Source organism: Ambystoma mexicanum, chromosome 1q, assembly GCF_040938575.1.
Source record: "Ambystoma mexicanum isolate Mex_15411 chromosome 1q, UKY_AmexF1_1, whole genome shotgun sequence".
NCBI classification, from domain to species: domain Eukaryota; kingdom Metazoa; phylum Chordata; class Amphibia; order Caudata; family Ambystomatidae; genus Ambystoma; species Ambystoma mexicanum.
Window position 1 is genome coordinate 679,469,117 of NC_090922.1, and position 17,030 is coordinate 679,486,146.

Genomic DNA, 17,030 nt, shown 5'->3' on the forward strand with positions numbered 1-17,030 from the left:
TAAAAGGGAGTGTAGGCATGGCTTTTTCTTCTGGTCAGAGTGTAGCTCTCCCCAAAGTCTATTTTCATCTGACCACGTGACTAGACACCACGTTTTGAGCTTCTTCGTTGTATTAAATACTATTAAATGAAGAAATCTTGGCACTTCTAGTGTTTCTCTGTTGCACCTCAAACTCGTTCACTGTATCTTCTCAAATAGATAAGCAGGCTCTTGGCGGCCACCACTCTTGACACTGGGCCAGGTAAGCCTTCTCGAATCTTCATTCGTCATCAGTTATTTTATTCAACTGCGCCACACTCCACCCCTTTCATTCACAGGGTCCAAGTTTGCTAAAATGCGTTGTGGAAAATCCAGATTCTATACATTCCTATATATACACATTGGCGGAACTGCTTGAAATCTATTCAGTACATAACCAGTCTCATGATTACTTCGTCTACTTGCATTACTGCATCTGTACCTTTGTAAAATGGCTTTGCATTTTCTTCAGTGCTTCTCCGCAGATGCAATCTTCATTTCGCTCCCGAAATGTTGCTTTCTTTGTTACTTCATCATCAGATTCTATAAAGTTTATATTCTTTCTTCATTGGCATCTCTTCTAGGTGCATCATTTCAGCTTCTTGTGACAAAACCAGTCTTCTCTTTCACTCATTTTCACACTTCTTCCAGGACTTCCTTCAGAAGGCTTTCTTTTCTCCATGGATACATATAGGATTTTCTCAATGGATACCTTGTTTCAAGGGCTCTTTGTGGTATAGGTACCATTATTGGCTTTGCGCATGTCGCAATTTCCGGTTGCCAAAATATAGGCAGAATGGGGGTGGGACTTCTGGTAGAGGTGCTTGGCTACTCCTCTACACTCCCCCGTCTGGTTGATTTATCAACCACTCCCCCATCAGTCTTCACATCTAGAAATCCTTTTCTGAAGAAGTGCATCTGTGGAGTCCATATTTTCATCACTCCTTTCAGACCTCCTGCTGATTTCACATGTTCATCAACACTCCCGGTCATAAGACTATATTGTCCACTCGGGCTGCACTGCAGTAGAACCATCTTACCACATATGTTCCTTCAGGTGCATGAATACTGGTCTTTACATAGTCTCTGATTTCCTCATCTGCCAGCTCTTTGGGTCTAAACCCATACTCAACTGCAATCATGATCTTCATTCCTGTTGCTTTCTTTGCAGTCTTCTTGCACTGTGTGATTATTATACTTATCACACAGAATCCAAACATGATCATCACCATCAAGGCTCCAAGGAACTTGAAAATATTTGCCATCCGGAACCCATGAGAAGCTTGATGCAAACAAGCTGTCATCTGCAATGTCTAACACTTCATCTTCCATCTTGACGTGCAAGTTTGTCAACATTGTTATGGCCTCTGTCAAGGTCCCATTCTCGTCATCGTGAGAAGGTATGAATGTGCAAAATGATTCTCCATTTTTGGTGCAAACACCACCATCCATAGCTGTAATCATATCCAGGACATATCTGTACTGAAGAGTCATCAATCTTATGGCTCTCAGCTCTTCCTTGATAGCACTGAATCCCTTTATGGTAGTGTTGATTGTCTGTACGAGCTCCCATCTGGTTATCTGTAACCATTTGGTATTTGCCATCGTCTGGATCCCTGGCATGAAGATTGTTGCGAGTACTGCTGTAGTCTGGCTGAACAACCTGTGTTCATACGGAATAGAGTTGAAAGCTTCTATCGATTAGCTGAGAAGTAATTCTCCCTTCTTGTTCGATTGAGGAATCCAATTGTTCTCTTCTTTCTCAGGTGAGCATCTGCTTTTGGAAACTGACAGAGATTCAAGTCTTTCTGCAGATTCACTAATGCTGAAACATGAACAATCACCATAGAACAAAGTGCTACCTAGTCTCTGGGCAGCTTCATGTGTGCTCCAGATCCACAGGCCTAGTAGTGATCCATTATCACTACTGTCCCATACTTCATTCTTGGTACATCGAAGATTCGACTGCACTGCTGATTCTCTCCAACTTTTCTTGTGCCATTATTTCAAAGCATAGCTAGCTAGAGGTAGTATCTACAACGTGCCTCCTTTGTCTTTGACACATGTCAGGAGCTTTGCTAGTTTCGGCCAGAGGGGTTTGCATCTGTTTCCCACACAATCTATAGCTGGTTTGTGATGTCCTGTTACTGCCACAGCTCTGCATATGACTATGCCTTCTTCCCAAACATCTGAAAACCGAACAGTGTTTTCCTTGCATCTTCATAATTCTTCATCACTCTTTCCTTGACAATTGAGCTTTCTATTTATTTCCCATCAGTTTCCTGCTCCTTCATTCCAGGCTGTTTGTATCTTATCACATGATGTCTGGTGTGTGCTCTTGCTCTTGTCCTTAAATCCTGAACATAATCATCTTCTTCTGGAGCTGACCATTCAATCACTCATACCAAGGATGTCGATCGACCATGGAATTGACCTCTTGTATAGCAGAGTGCCAGGTGAGTCAGGCAATGAGCCGTCCGGACATCTATCTCTGTAGATATGAATATCTTGGACTTCCCCATAGCATAAGGTAGGAGAGCACAGACACACCAATCCTCCTCAGAAGTTCTCTTTCCAACTTCCTTCATGACACATGTTGTTCCACAAATGTGCTGTGCTGTCTAGATAATCATTTAACTCATAATCATCTAATCTTGCACTGCTCTTGGGTCTCTTTCTTGCCAAAAAGTGCTTGCATAATGCTCATGGAGTATATCAGTCATTATTTTTCTTACAGGATGAATCATAGGAACACTTGTCAGAGAAATAGGTGACCCTACATGTGTCACTGGGGAAGGGATAATCACACATGACTTTGGTCTCCTTACAACATCTAACTCTGCATAGGTCACTGGAGTGGGGAGAATCAGAGGAACTCCTTCCTCTCTGGGACTAACAAGGTAAACAGCGTGTATTAGCAGAAACAGAAAAACAATGATAGATGCTGTGCACACATATATTAGGCACCAGTACATGAGAACCCACCATTGGGGTCTCGCCACACGACGTTGAGTCTGCTAACTTTCTGGAACTGCATAATTTTCAACGGACCACATGGTGCCTGTGTAGTACTTGTAAGGAAAAAACCTTTTTAATCTGGAGCTTTGTTAAATGCTCAGGTAGCTGTCGAATTTGCTCAATTATCGATGCCAACAATCTTCTAATTGCAGGGCCATTCTTAGGATCCTGCACAAAAGTACGAATGTCAGTGCTATGCCCAACAAGAGCAGGTTAAGCTTGGAGTATAAAAATGAAGAGATCGAGAAGGAGTCTATGGATATCAATATCTGACAGTACCATGAATCTGACCAAAGAAAAACTCAGTGGGAAGCGAATCAGGGAACTGCTCCCTTTTCCAGTCGTCAAATAGGAAGTCAAGACTGGAATTCTTTTCACACCAGCACCTCTAAAATCAAATTGACACGCGTTCTGTGGCTCAAGAACAGTTACTTTGTGCACTATTGCTAAAATATCTATCTATAAAGAGTGTCCGGGGTAAGCCACAGTCCAAATGCACACTTGCATTTATTTAATCAGCAACCTTAGCGAGCTTCTTCCTCATCATCAATCGAGTCTGCACATGCTGAACTGCTTGTTCTTGCCTTGCTTCCGAATCAGATGGGGGTGTTCCGGTCTCACCAGCATATGGCTTCCCGTTGCCCAAGTGAATCCAGACGCACCTTTCTTGGACTTTTACTGCAGGTGGAGTGATATTCTCCACTATGTATAGTCCACTAAATTGGGGATCATGCCACTTCCTTTTGATGTTGTGTATTAAAATTAGATCTCTGCCAAATAATTTGGGTACAGGTAGTTCTTTAGATCCAGTTGATGAATGGTCTTCATCTGTGTCCTGAAACTGATACCCCTTACGCTTGAGTTGATCTGAAATTACAGAAATACTAGCGTTCACATATGTTAAATATGCACGTAGCTCTTACCTAACAATTCTGCAGTCATCTGGGCATCACTTCTACCCCTCGATGGAGGGGACATAAGTGTTCTCATTTGCCTTCCCGTCACTAACTCATGTGGTGTGAGGTGGTGGTCTGACGCAGGCTAATTCCTTAATGCATATGATGCAAGGGGCAGGCAATAGAGGCATTCCTTTTTCAGTGTTAATTTCAATTTGCCAATTCTCTCTTTGAGAAGAACATTGAGTCTCTCACATATCTCTTCGCTTGCAGGTGATAAGCAGATGAAAACTTGTGTTTTATACTAAGCAATAGATTGATCTGTTCAAACACTTCATTAACAAAATGCGGCCCATTGTCGGATCTCAGCACTTCACATACTCCCCATCTAGGAACTACTTCTCTGACTAAGAACAGCGCAAGTGGCATTAGGGTGTGTACATAGACCAGCTCCAAAATGGGGCACACCACCACTATCATATACCTATATCCACTACATACTTGCAGCATATCAACATAATCGATATGTAAATGCTGAAAAGGACCATTTGGCCAAGGAATTACTCCTCTGATTGTTTGCAATGTGTGCCCAGCGGTAAACTTTTGACATACGATGCAATTTACTGCATAGAATGCAGCGTGTTCTAACAGGTTCGGTACGAACCAGTCCTCTGCAATAGCGGCTGCAAGACTCTCCCTAGTAGTTGTTCTAACGTTACACTTAATAAGGCTACAGGCATCACTGGCTTTCCAGTGCTGTCCTGTCACCACAATGCTTCAGAGAGGGATAAAGAACACCCTCTCAAGGTCTACTTGAGGAGCACTACATTGAACTTCCATCAAATGTGTTCTGGACAAATGATTAAACCCTCCATTTACCATCATAATTTTAACCACTTTTTCCTTCACATCTGGAGTATCAAAAATGGAAATATCTGGAGAATATGCCACACTTTTGGCCTCTTTGTCTGCGGCTTTGTTCTTGCATGAGATACAGTCATTTAATGTGTCGCGCATTTAACTATTGTAATGGCTACTGGGAGTTGTAGTGCTTTAATAAGCATGTCCAATAATGCAGCGTGTTGCACTGGCTTGCCGTCCATTCGGTGGTAGCCCCTTCTTTTCCAACATGCTAACCCTGCATGTATGGTTGCCATCACATAGGCGGAGTCACTGTACACCGTTACCTCCTACCCTGCATGTTTCTCGGGTGTGACAGCCACCAAATCTATTGCCTGTGCCGAAAAGTGAGACATAGTCTTGCACTTGCTAGCACTGCCTTACCACAGCTGAACCTGAATACCTTTTTCCATCAGTTTGATAAATGTTTGATGACCCATCAATAAAGCAAACTTCCCCCCGCTACAGCATTCTCCTTTACCCTTGGGATCTCATCATAAAACTCTTCATAGTTAGACCAATCAAGCACTTGCTCATCCGCTGTCACAGGTTCGGCTACGAACATGGCAGGGCTCACTATTTTACACCTGACTATTTTAATCGCTGGATTCAATATACCTACCTCATATGCAGAAGCCCTCTACGATGTCAGTGTACCCTTAGGTTTCTCCAAAACAACAAACAATGCATGCTCAACAAACACTGTTATAGAACACCCCATCACAATGCTGACTTCTCAATAGCAAACGTGGCTGCTATGAGTGATTGTTTGCAAGGGAATATGCCAGAGGTTTACACCCAAGTGTAGTCCTTTAGGTAAGGACTGCTGTCATAACTGTCCCAATCATGTGCAAAAAATGGAAGAACTCCTCAGAATAATTGGGAAGTGCTAAAACTGGAGCTGTACAAATTGCTTTTTTCAACTCCTCAAACCCTTCCTCCATTTCTTCAGTCCATTTATTTTCTCCTTGTTCACTTGGGCTTTCTTTAAATCCTGCAAAACGGGTCTTGTATATGAACTATAATCAAGTACCCATGCTCTAACATAGTTACACAATCCCAGAAACTGCTGCATTTGCTTTATTGTGTGTGGTTGTCTTGTTTTCATAATCGACTCAGCTGTTTCAGGTGTAACTTTCTATCCCTCATGCAAGATTAACTGGCCTATGAACAAGACCTCTTCGTGGCAAAATTGCAATTTCTTCTTATCTACTTTATATCCCTTGTCTGCTAGGATAGTCATTAACTGAATCGAATCTCGTCTGCACTCATCTTCTGTCGTGCTACAAATTGAAATGGCATCTACATACTGCAGCACAACACTTTCTAAATCGATATTGCTTAGGTCCATCTGCAGGACCCTATTAAAGATCCATGGAGACTCACAGTACCCCTGAGGCAAACAATTACTCTTCAGCTTAGTCTGACGAAACGTAAATGATTTAAGGTCTTGATAGTCCTTATGCAAAAGTCAATCATGCCTCTGTGTGGATGCTACACAAAATTGTTGCAGGATTTGGGTCTAGAGGAAATTCTGCCTCTACAATCTGGTTGATTGGTCTCATGTCCTGAATTAATCTCCATGATTCGATTTCCTCACAGGGTATACAGCAGTATTACACAGTGAATCTGGGATCACTAAAATACCATGTTCCAACATAGCAAATATAGTCTTAAAAATACACTCATCCGCCTCTCGAGACATTGAGTACTGCCTTGCTTGAGGTAAAATTGCTCATGGTTTCAGCTTAATCTTAACTTCTCTCACACCCTTCAGTAGGCCTATGTAATAGGGGCCTGTAGTCCATAAAGAGGTTGGCACTTTTTCCATGTCCCCATCAAACGCTGTTGTACTGTTGTACTATCACCATTCGTGGTGGGATCTCCTTTCTCTCTATTCTGATCCAATATGTAATCCTCATCTAGAATACTAAGTCATCATCTGATGGATCATCTTTAAACATATCTTCATCTGTGATGTCAGTCAATATATGCCCTACCCCAATGGCAATTACCGCTCTCCAAGGCATTCCCTCATCATTGGTTCCTTTGAGCATGGCCAATTCCCCTCGCACTATAGCTGCCTGTAACTCTAGGGTAATAATATGCCCCCCCCTCTTCGTTGATAGGTACCTGTGGCCTGAGCAGGAACTCATCAGGTATTCTCATAATCTTTCACACTAGACCAGGTAGCCATGTCAACAAAATGCATACACCATACAGAAAGACTTCTGGCTCTAATGGCATCCCTCGCAGAGCTATTTGCCCTGTAAACACCATGATAAATTTGCCGACATTCAAATAATGCATTCCTGGAGTGGAACACACTATGCCTTCATCAGTGAAGGAGATTGTCATATTTAACTTCATCATTAGATCTCGGCCCAGAATATTAGCCAGTGTCTGTTTAGAATATGATAATGGTACAGACATGTCACATTCTCCTATAGAGACTAGTAATTCATTAGTAAAAGGAACTCTACTCTCTATTTGTAGCTCCAGAGAAGCCCTGAGCATTCATGGCATTTCCCGATAACGGATATTTCCTTCTTGTATACATGTGCGCGTTGCCCCAGTTTGTACTAAAAAAGAAAAAGATTTGCTTCCTATGGTGACATCAACCCTAGGTTCTTCTTGGGGATTCGGTGTCACTGATAGTATTGAACACATCAAGTCACCCGTGAGCTATCCTATTGTGGGTACATATTTATCCCCTTACCTTTAAAAGGACTTCCTCCCATGACAGTGACACCCCCTACTCTAGGTGTCAATACCTGTCGTGTGTTTGCACTCTGCTATATCTGCATGGGTGGTGCTGTGGCTGCCCTTGCAGTGGATTCAATGGTGCTTGCTGTGGTTGAAAAGCCTGTTGCATTTGTGTTGTGTGAGCTTGATACACTGTCTGATCTTGGGAAAATCCATCCCTACTTTGTGAGCTATATGCTGGAGGATAAGCTGTCACCCCTCTTGAAAATTGCCCATTCTGTACATACGCTTGGCTCCCACATGTTTGCGCGATGTGCCCTGTCATACCACATGTCCAACATATAGGGGGGAACCTTCTAATTTACCCTTCTTGCATATTTTGATTGTCATTCTGCAGATTCTGAAAACCCGCCTTGGTTATTCTGGAAACCACCTCTTCCTCTGCAACCCATTCCTCTGCCTCACGGCACAAGCCCCTTCTTGATCTGATTGCCATTGATTATTTGCATGTGATGTACCCACTGCTTGCTGCATTTTCAACCCTTCTCCGCTTGCCAAAACCGCTCCTTTTATGGCATACTTTGACAATTTCCTCTGTACTAACTCAGCCTTCTCAAGTTTCTGCACATTCTCTTTCTTCTTATTTTTTCTCTTGCATCAATTGGCAATGATGCGCGATAGTCAACTGTATCTCTGCCCATGGCTTTTCTTCTATTCCCACTAATTTCTTGAGGTGTACCTGTTCTGTCAATCCTTGACACTTACAGCCTGATTCATGGAATTATGTGCGCCGAAAATGCAGATTTGCGCGACTTTCTGGCCGAAAATCCCCATACTTTAAACAGGGATTTTCGGCCAGAAAGTAGCGCACATCTGCGTTTTCGGCGCACATAATTCCATGAATCAGGCAGAAAATGTGGTAAAATACTGGTACTGATTTCCCCCAAGGCTCCCACATTTCCAAAGTCCAGCGTTCCTGAATACTTTGAATGCAAGCAAGCGGATCTTCACCATCTTTCATTTTACATGCCATAATTGCACCCATATCTGGCGTATCAGGATATTGTTCCCTGAGCGCTTTCCAAACAGCCGCCCTACAATTATTAAATGCCACTCCATCATGAGCTTTGTTCTGTGCCATGACATTTGAGTATCCTGCTCTCATCCAAATGTCCTCAGCCCTTTCCCCAAGAATAGCTGCTAGGAGACCCTAAATGTCTCCTATGGCTAGAGTAGTTCCTGCGGTCATCTTCTCTAACTCATAGATCCATTTTCCCGCACCCGCCATTAAACTAGGGAGTGTACATCTTAAATTATCCTTGTCCATCTTGGGCCAAGGAAAATACTAGTACAGAACGAATGGATGGGAGGACAGTTATTACTCAAGCTCGATGGGAAAGGTTTTGAGGAAGTCAGGCAAAGGGAAGATCAAGATGAACAGGACAGAAAGGGAAGGGAACAAGATAAGAGATTGAAAGAGGATGAACACAAGCGAAAGAGCAGACAGAGGCACGAAAATATGTGTCAGGAAGAGCAGCAAGAAGGAAGATAGGGCACAGGAACAAAGAAAGTATGACAAGAGGCAGAGAGCAATCGAAGAATGAGACAGGCAAAAAAAAGAAAAAGAGAAGACGAGAAAGTGCAGAGACTAAGGGATAAAGGGATGCAGAGACGAAGGGACGAGGAAGAGTGAAGTGCAAACGAAAGAAGAGAGGAGAAAAGACAAGAAGATGAAAGAGTTAGATGGGATGCAAGGAAGCGTAGAGAACTAGACAAAGAAATGGAATGAAAAAGGAGACAGCGGGAGCGTGATATTGATCGCATTCAGAAGGAGTTAATGGAACTGAGTCCAGTAATACAATGGGGCAAAATAGAGGAGTGCATTCCATTAAATGAGGCAATGCCAGGGCCATCTAGAGTAGCCCTAGAAGAGAATTTTGATATAGGGAGCATTTGAGATAGGATCGATAAGGCCTATCAAGACTTAACAGAAGGTAGCAAATCGGGAAGCCGAGGGAAGGGATATTGATCCCTGTTCTTCCAGTCATGTAGCGAGAAAGAGGCCCGTTCAGTCTCGGCATAGGACCTTATCCTTAGAAAGGATGACCTTAGGTAAGGGCGAAGTGAGCGAAAGCCATACTAGCTGGGGGTTATATATGTCAGACAAAGAGAGAGACACATTCCGTGGGATGGAAGGAGAGAGTGCCTGTGGCCCCGATGTGTGCCTGCAGGCAGACAAGGAAGTAAGATGGTCTGATTTAGAGAACCTAAGGATAGAATGCCAGATGCCATGGCGTATCTAGAGCATCCTAAGGAGCGATCGTATAGTAAGAAGGGAGAATCACCACCATATGTGAGCAGGCTGAGGTCATTGCCCCAATCCACAATGGGAACCTATTGTGGATTGGGGTTCACACAGTTCCCTTTATTGGAGAAAGGAGGGGTCAGACCACAGTGTATTCTGTGGCCACAAATGGATAAGGATAATTTAGGATGCAAAAACCCTAGTTTAATGGTGGGTGCAGGAAAATTGATTTGTGAATTAGAGAAACTGACAGGGGGAAATACTCTGGCAATAGGGGGCCTTAATGGTCTCCTAGCAGCCATTCTTAGGGAAAGAGCTGATGACATTTGGATGAGAGCAGGCTATTCAAGTATCATGGCACAGAACACAGCGCACAATGGAACACCATTTAATAATTGTAAGGCAGATGTTTGGAGAGGGCTTAGGGTGCAGTATCCTGACACATCTGATATGGGTGCAATTTTGACACGTAAAATGAAAGAAGATGATCCGCTTGCTTACATTCAGGACATTCAGGAGCACTGGACTCTTGAAACTCTTGAACCATGGGGAAAAACAGTGGCAGTATTCTATCATATTTTATGTCAGGGGTTGCCCGAACAGACAGAGAGGCAACTCAAGAAACTAGTGGGAATGGAAGCGAAGCCGTGGGCAAAGATACAGTTTATTATAGTGCATCACTGTCTGCTGTTACAGGAGAAAAACAGGAAGAAGGAAGATTCTAGAAAATTTGAGGAAGCCAAGTTAGTACAGAAGAAATTGTCAAAATATGCCAAAGAAGGGGAGGTATTAACAAGTGGAGAAGGACTGGGAATACAGCAAGCAATGGGTACATCATTGGCGAATAATCAGCGCTAGAGAGACCAAGGGGTGAATGGATTTGTGCCATGAGGCAGAGGAATGGGCTACAGAGGAAGGGGTGATTTTCATAATCACAAAGGCAGGTTTCAGAATATCCAGAATGATAATCAGAACGCGCGAGGAGGATTTAACCAATGAGGACTAGTCAAGAGGGCTCCCCCTGTCTGTTGGACATGTGGGATGACAGGGCACATTGCGCGTGTATGTGGAAGCCAAGGGTATGTACAGAATGGCAAATTCTCAAGAGGGCAGACATCTTATCCTCCAGCATATAGCTCAAAGGAAGGGATAGGTTGGCCCAAGATCAGACAGTGTATCAAGAACAAGGGTCACAAATGTAACAGGCATTGCAGCCACAGCAAGGACCACTGAATCCATTGCATGGGCAGTCACAGCATGCACCCATGCAGATACAGCAGAAAGTAAACACAGGACAGCTATTGTCACTGTGGTGGGACGAAGTCCTTTTACAAGTACAGGGGCATACATGTATCCACAATAGGACAGCTCACAGAGCGACTTGATGTGTTCAGTACTATCGGTGACACAAGACCCCCAAGAAGAACCAAGGGTTGATGTGACAATAGGAGGCAAATCTTTTACTTTTTAAGTAGACACTGGCGCAACTCGCTCATGTATACGAGAGGGAAAATACCCAATGTTGGGCATTGCCATGTATGCTCAGGGATTCTCTGGAGTTACAAGTCGAGTTCCTTTTACTGACGAATTACCAGTCTCCACAAGAGAGTGTGACATGTCTATTCCATTATTGTATTCAGGGCAGACACCAGTTAACATTCTGGATGAGACTTAATGACAAAATTTAACATGACGATTTCTTTCACTGACGAAAGCATAGTGTGCTCTCCTCCAGGGATGCATTATATGAATGTGGGTGATATTATATTGGCATTTACAGGGAAAATGGCTCTGCAAGGGATGTCACTGTAACTGGAGGTTTTTCTTTATGGGGTACATTTACACACATAAACTGATTTACGCTCACTAAGGGAACTACTCGGCCATGCAATGCCCATCATACTATCTATCTCTGTGTACTCATTGTATCGTAATGTATCACTTATCTGCAACTTTTCGGTACTTAAAAATGCTATGTAATGTGTCTATCCATGCTGTAACTAACTGTTTTCCCAAGAATGCGCCCAGATACCCTTGGGTCAGGTGTGCTATATAAATAAACAAACAAATAAATAAATAAATAAATAATAAGTACGCATTCTGTTGACATGGCTACCCGGCTTAGTGGGAAAAATTATAAGAATACCTGATTAATTTCTGTTCAGGCCACAGATACCTATGGACGAAGAGGGGGGACAGACTATTCCCCTAGAGTTAGATGCAGCCATAGTACGAGGGGAAATGGCAATGCTTGAGGGAACAGATGACGAGGGCAGGCCATGGAGAACAGTGATTGCTATTGGGGAAGGGTGTATTTTATTTTTATTTATTTAATTAGTGCATTTGTATAGCGCACAAGGCAGCTCCTGGGCATCGCAGCGCTGTTACTTGTAATTACACTTGGTTACAGAAAAGGAAACAATACATTACAATTCTTGTGAAGTAGGAGTCATTTCATTATGCGTACATAGCGAGTAGGAGTAAAGATTTTCCTGTGGTGTGGGCATTGGTTAGATGAAGAGAAGTGTTTTTACCGCTTTCTTGAATGCCAGGTGTGAGACTTCTGCACCAAGTTGAGGTGGTAGTGCATTCCAGTGTGTGGATGCTAAGTAGGAGAAACTGATGCCACCAGCTCGTGCTCTATTGAATCTGGGCACGGAAAGCATGTTGCTTCATGGTGTTCTTGTAGGTCTGGCCACAGAGATGGGGTGGATTCTCTCAGAGAGGTAAAAAGGGGCGGCTTGGTGGATGCATTTATGAGTTAAAACAAGGGCTTTGAAGAGGATTCTTTCTTTGACTGGGAGCCAATGAGCGTGTTTCCTTGCAGCCATGATGTGCTCACTTTTTGGGATGCCTAGGGCTATGCGGAAGACATTGTTTTGAATGACCTGTAGTTTGGCCATGTATTTTGTAGAGGTTCCTAGGAAGAGAGCATTACAATAGTCCTGTCTTGAGCCAGTTATGGCTTGTGCAATGGTAATGGAGTTTTCTTTGGATAGGAATGGTCTCGCTGCTGTCAAATGTTTGGCATGGTAGGCTGCCACTGAGGCGATGGCATTGACATGTCTAGTCATTGATAGTTTGGAATCAAGGTAAACTCCCAAAGTTTTTACTGTGTTAGCAACTGGGATATTGATAGAGTCAATGTTGAAGTGGCTGAATTTAGGGTAAAGGTTTCTGAGAGTTTCATTTGTGCCTACTAAGAGTAGCTCTGGTTTGTCCGAATTCAAGCATAGTTGAAGTGGCTGAACTTAGAGTCAAGGTAGACTGACTGACATCACTGACGATGACATGTTTAGAGATGATCCATCAGATGATGAAGTAACATTTGAGATGAGTATTACATATTGGATTAGAATAGAGAAAAGAGAGAGACCACAGCAAATGGCGACAGTGCAGCAGCATCCAGCATTTTTTGGTGAAGACTTGGAAAACGTGCTGAGCGCTTTATGGACTACAGGACCTGATGACATGGGCCTACTGAAGGGGATAGGAGAGGTTAAAGAGGTTAAGATAAAGCTGAAGCCAGGAGCAATTTTACATTGAGCAAGACAGTAACCCATGTCTCGAAAGGCAGATGAAGGGAATTTGAAAACTATTTCAAGCACTGATGGAACAAGGCATTCTGGTACCAACAGAGTCATTTTGCAATCCCGTGGTGTATCCAATCAAGAAATCAAAGGGGGGGTCGTGGAGATTTCTTCAGGATATAAGACCAATTAACCAGATTGTAAAGGCAGAGTTTCCTTTAGTTCCTAATCCGGCGACGATATCATGTAGTATCCCAGTAGAAGCGCGATATTTCATGGTGAGTGATTTGAAAAATGTGTTTTTCTCAATCCCGTTGCACAAGGACTCACAAGACTTGACTTCCTTGTCGTTACACCAAATATGACTGAAACACACTTGTTTGCCTCAAGGGTACTGTGCGTCCCCATCGATCTTTAATAGGGTCCTTCAGATGGACCTAGGCAATAATGATTTGAAGAGTGTTGTGATACAGTACGTAGATGACATTCTGATTTGCAGCACTATAGAAGATGAGTGCAGGCAAGACTCGATTCAGTTAATGACATCCTAGCAGACAAGTGATACAAGGTAGATAAAGAGAAGTTACAATACTGCCAAGAAGAACTTTTGTATGCAGGCCAGTTGATCTCACATGAGGGAGAAAGGGTCACACATGAAAGAGCTGAGGTGATCATGAAAACAGAACAAACGCACATGGTAAAGCAAATGCAGTCGTTTTTGGGACTATGCAATTATGTTAGAGCATGGGTTTTTGATTATAGCTCGTACACAAGACCCCCTTTGCAAGCTCTAAAGGGAGCACAGGTAAACAAAGAGAAAATCGAATGAACTGAGGAAATGGAGGGAGGGTTTAAAGAGTTGAAGAAAGCAACTTGTACAGCTCCTGTTTTAGGAATCCGCAATTATGCTGAGGAGTTCTTTTTGTTTGCACACACCAATGGGACAGTTATGACAGCAGTGGTTACACAGAGGACTACACTAGGGTATAAACCTCTGGCATATTACACTGGGATTCTAGATCCAGTTATGAAAGGACATTTTCCTTACAAACAGTCGCTTTCAGAACCACATTCGCAATTGAGATGTCAACCAGTATTGTAATGTTTTGTTCTATGATGCTTTTTGCAGAACATGCTTTGTTTGCTATTTTGGAAAAACCCAAGGGTACATTGGCATCTCATAGTGCTTCTGCTTATGAGGTGATTGTATCAAATCAAGCAATTAAAATAGTTAGATGTAAATTAGTGAACCCTGCCACATTTGTAGCTGAGACTGTGTCAGAGGGTGAGCATGTGCATGATTGCACAAACTACAAGGAATTCTACGATGACATACCACACATAAAAGAGAATGCATTGACAGGAGAAGAGATTCTCTTTATTGATGGTTCTTTGAAAATCGATCAAACTAGTGGAAAAACACATTCTGGGGCAGCTGTGGTGAGACATACAGCAAATGGTGAATTTGAGGTTGTAGCAAGTGCAAGACAACATCTCACTTTTCAGCGCAACCATCAGAATTGGTGGTGCTTATTGCCATGCTTAAAAATCATGCAGACCAGGAAGTGACGGTGTACAGTGAATCCGCCTATGTGTCGTCAACCATACCCGCTGGAATAGCACGTTGGAAAAGGAGGGGCTACCTCCAAGCGGACAGCACTCCAGTGCAACATGTAGCATTATTGGACAGGCTTATTAAGGCACTACAACTCCCAGTAGCCATAGCGATAGTTAAATGTGCAGCACATACTAAGCAAACTGAATTTATTTCTCACTGGAATTAAGATGCAGATGTAGAAGCCAAAAGGGTTGCATATTCGCCAGATATTTTAAGTTTTGATACTCCAGATGTAAAGGAGAAAGTAGTCACGATTATGGTAGTGAATGAAGGATTTAATAATTTATCGAGAAAACAGTTGATGGAAATCCGGGGCAGTGCACCACAGGAAGAGCAAGATTTATGGAAACAGAGGGGTGTTCTTTTTCCCCTCAGAAGCATTATGGTGACAAAACAACACATGAAAGCCAGTAATGCCAGGAGCTTTGTTAATGGTAGTGCTTGAAAAGCTGCACTACCCTGTGCATGTAACTAGGGAAAGCCTTGCAGCAACTATTGTGGAGGACCGGTTTGTACCGAACCTGTTAGAACACATTGCATTTTATGTAATAAATTGCATCGTATGTCAAAGGTTTACTGCTGGGCATGCACTACAAATGGTCCTTTACAGCATTTACATGTAATTTATTTATTTATTTATTTATTTATTTTGACATTTGTTAAGCACACTTAGCCCGCGGTCATCTAGGCACTGGTTACAGTAGCATGTTGGTTAGATGATTACTTATATTGCTTATGGTTACTGTTTTATATGTATTTACAGTACAGATCTTAGGGTAAATTGGTTATGCTGTTTACACATAGTTTCTCATGTTGCTTAATGTTACAGAATTACACAGGTTTTGCAGTGAAGATCTAAGTAAAAATTGGTTAGACATTGATCATGTAGGGGTGCAGGAAAACACGCAGGGGATCAAGTTCATTAGTGTTATACAGTTGTGAGATTGTCACTAGTTCCCTAGGTTGAAGAGCGAGGTTTTTAGTTCTTTCCAGAAGGACCAGAGAGATGGGTCAGCTCTTAGTGCTACTGATAGGGCGTTCTAGTGTTTAGCTGCTATCACTGGAAAACTGCTGTCACTGACTTTTTGCTGCTTGAAAATGGGGATGTCAAGGCAGAAGGAATAGGCAGCTCTGGTGGGCCTGATTGATTGGGTTTTGGTGATTTGGTTCGACACGTAACAGGGTGCTCTTAGACAGGCATTTGTGCATTAGGGAGAGGAATTTGAATGTAATGCACTCCCTTATCGGTAGCTAGTGGAGTTTCCATCCGGCTGCAGAGACATGCTCCCTTCTAGGTACGTCGAGCACTGTTCTTATTGCATTCTTTTTAATTATTTGGAGTTTTTTGATATTTTTGGTATTGCAGCCTGCAAATAGAGAGTTGCAGTAGTCAATTCTGGATAGTATTAATGCTCTGGCAAGTGTGATGCAATTATCAATGGTCAAGAACGGTCTGCTGATATTGATCAGCTTGGTTGTGTAAGCTGCTGCCGGTGCGATAGCATTGACCTGCCTGGTCATGGTGACTGAGGAGTCTAAGTACAAGCCAGGTGTTTTAAGCTCTTTGGAGGTGTTAATGGTGTTACCGTCAATAATGAAAGCATTGTAGTCATTGGATAGGTTGTTAATTTGAGAGTGGTTACCAATGAGCAGTTTCTCTGTTTTGACTTGTATTGACTAAGTTGATATGCTGCATGTAATGGATATAGGTATGTGATAGTGGTGGGGTGTCCCTTTTCTAGGTGGATCGAAGCAGGTCCATGTACACACCTTGATGCCACTTGTGCAGCAAGGTTTTTAGTACGAGAAGTCTTTCCAAGATGGGGAGTGTGTGAGATGCTGAGGGCCCCATTTTGTTAATTAAGTATTTGAACAGATTAGCTTATTATTGAATATTAAGCACAGGTTTTCTTCTGTTTATCACCCGCAAGTGAACAGAATATGTGAGAGACTCAGTGGTCTTCTTAAAAAGAGGATCGCAAAGCTTAAATTGACACTGAAGAAGGGATGGCTACATTATCTACCCATAGCCTTATATG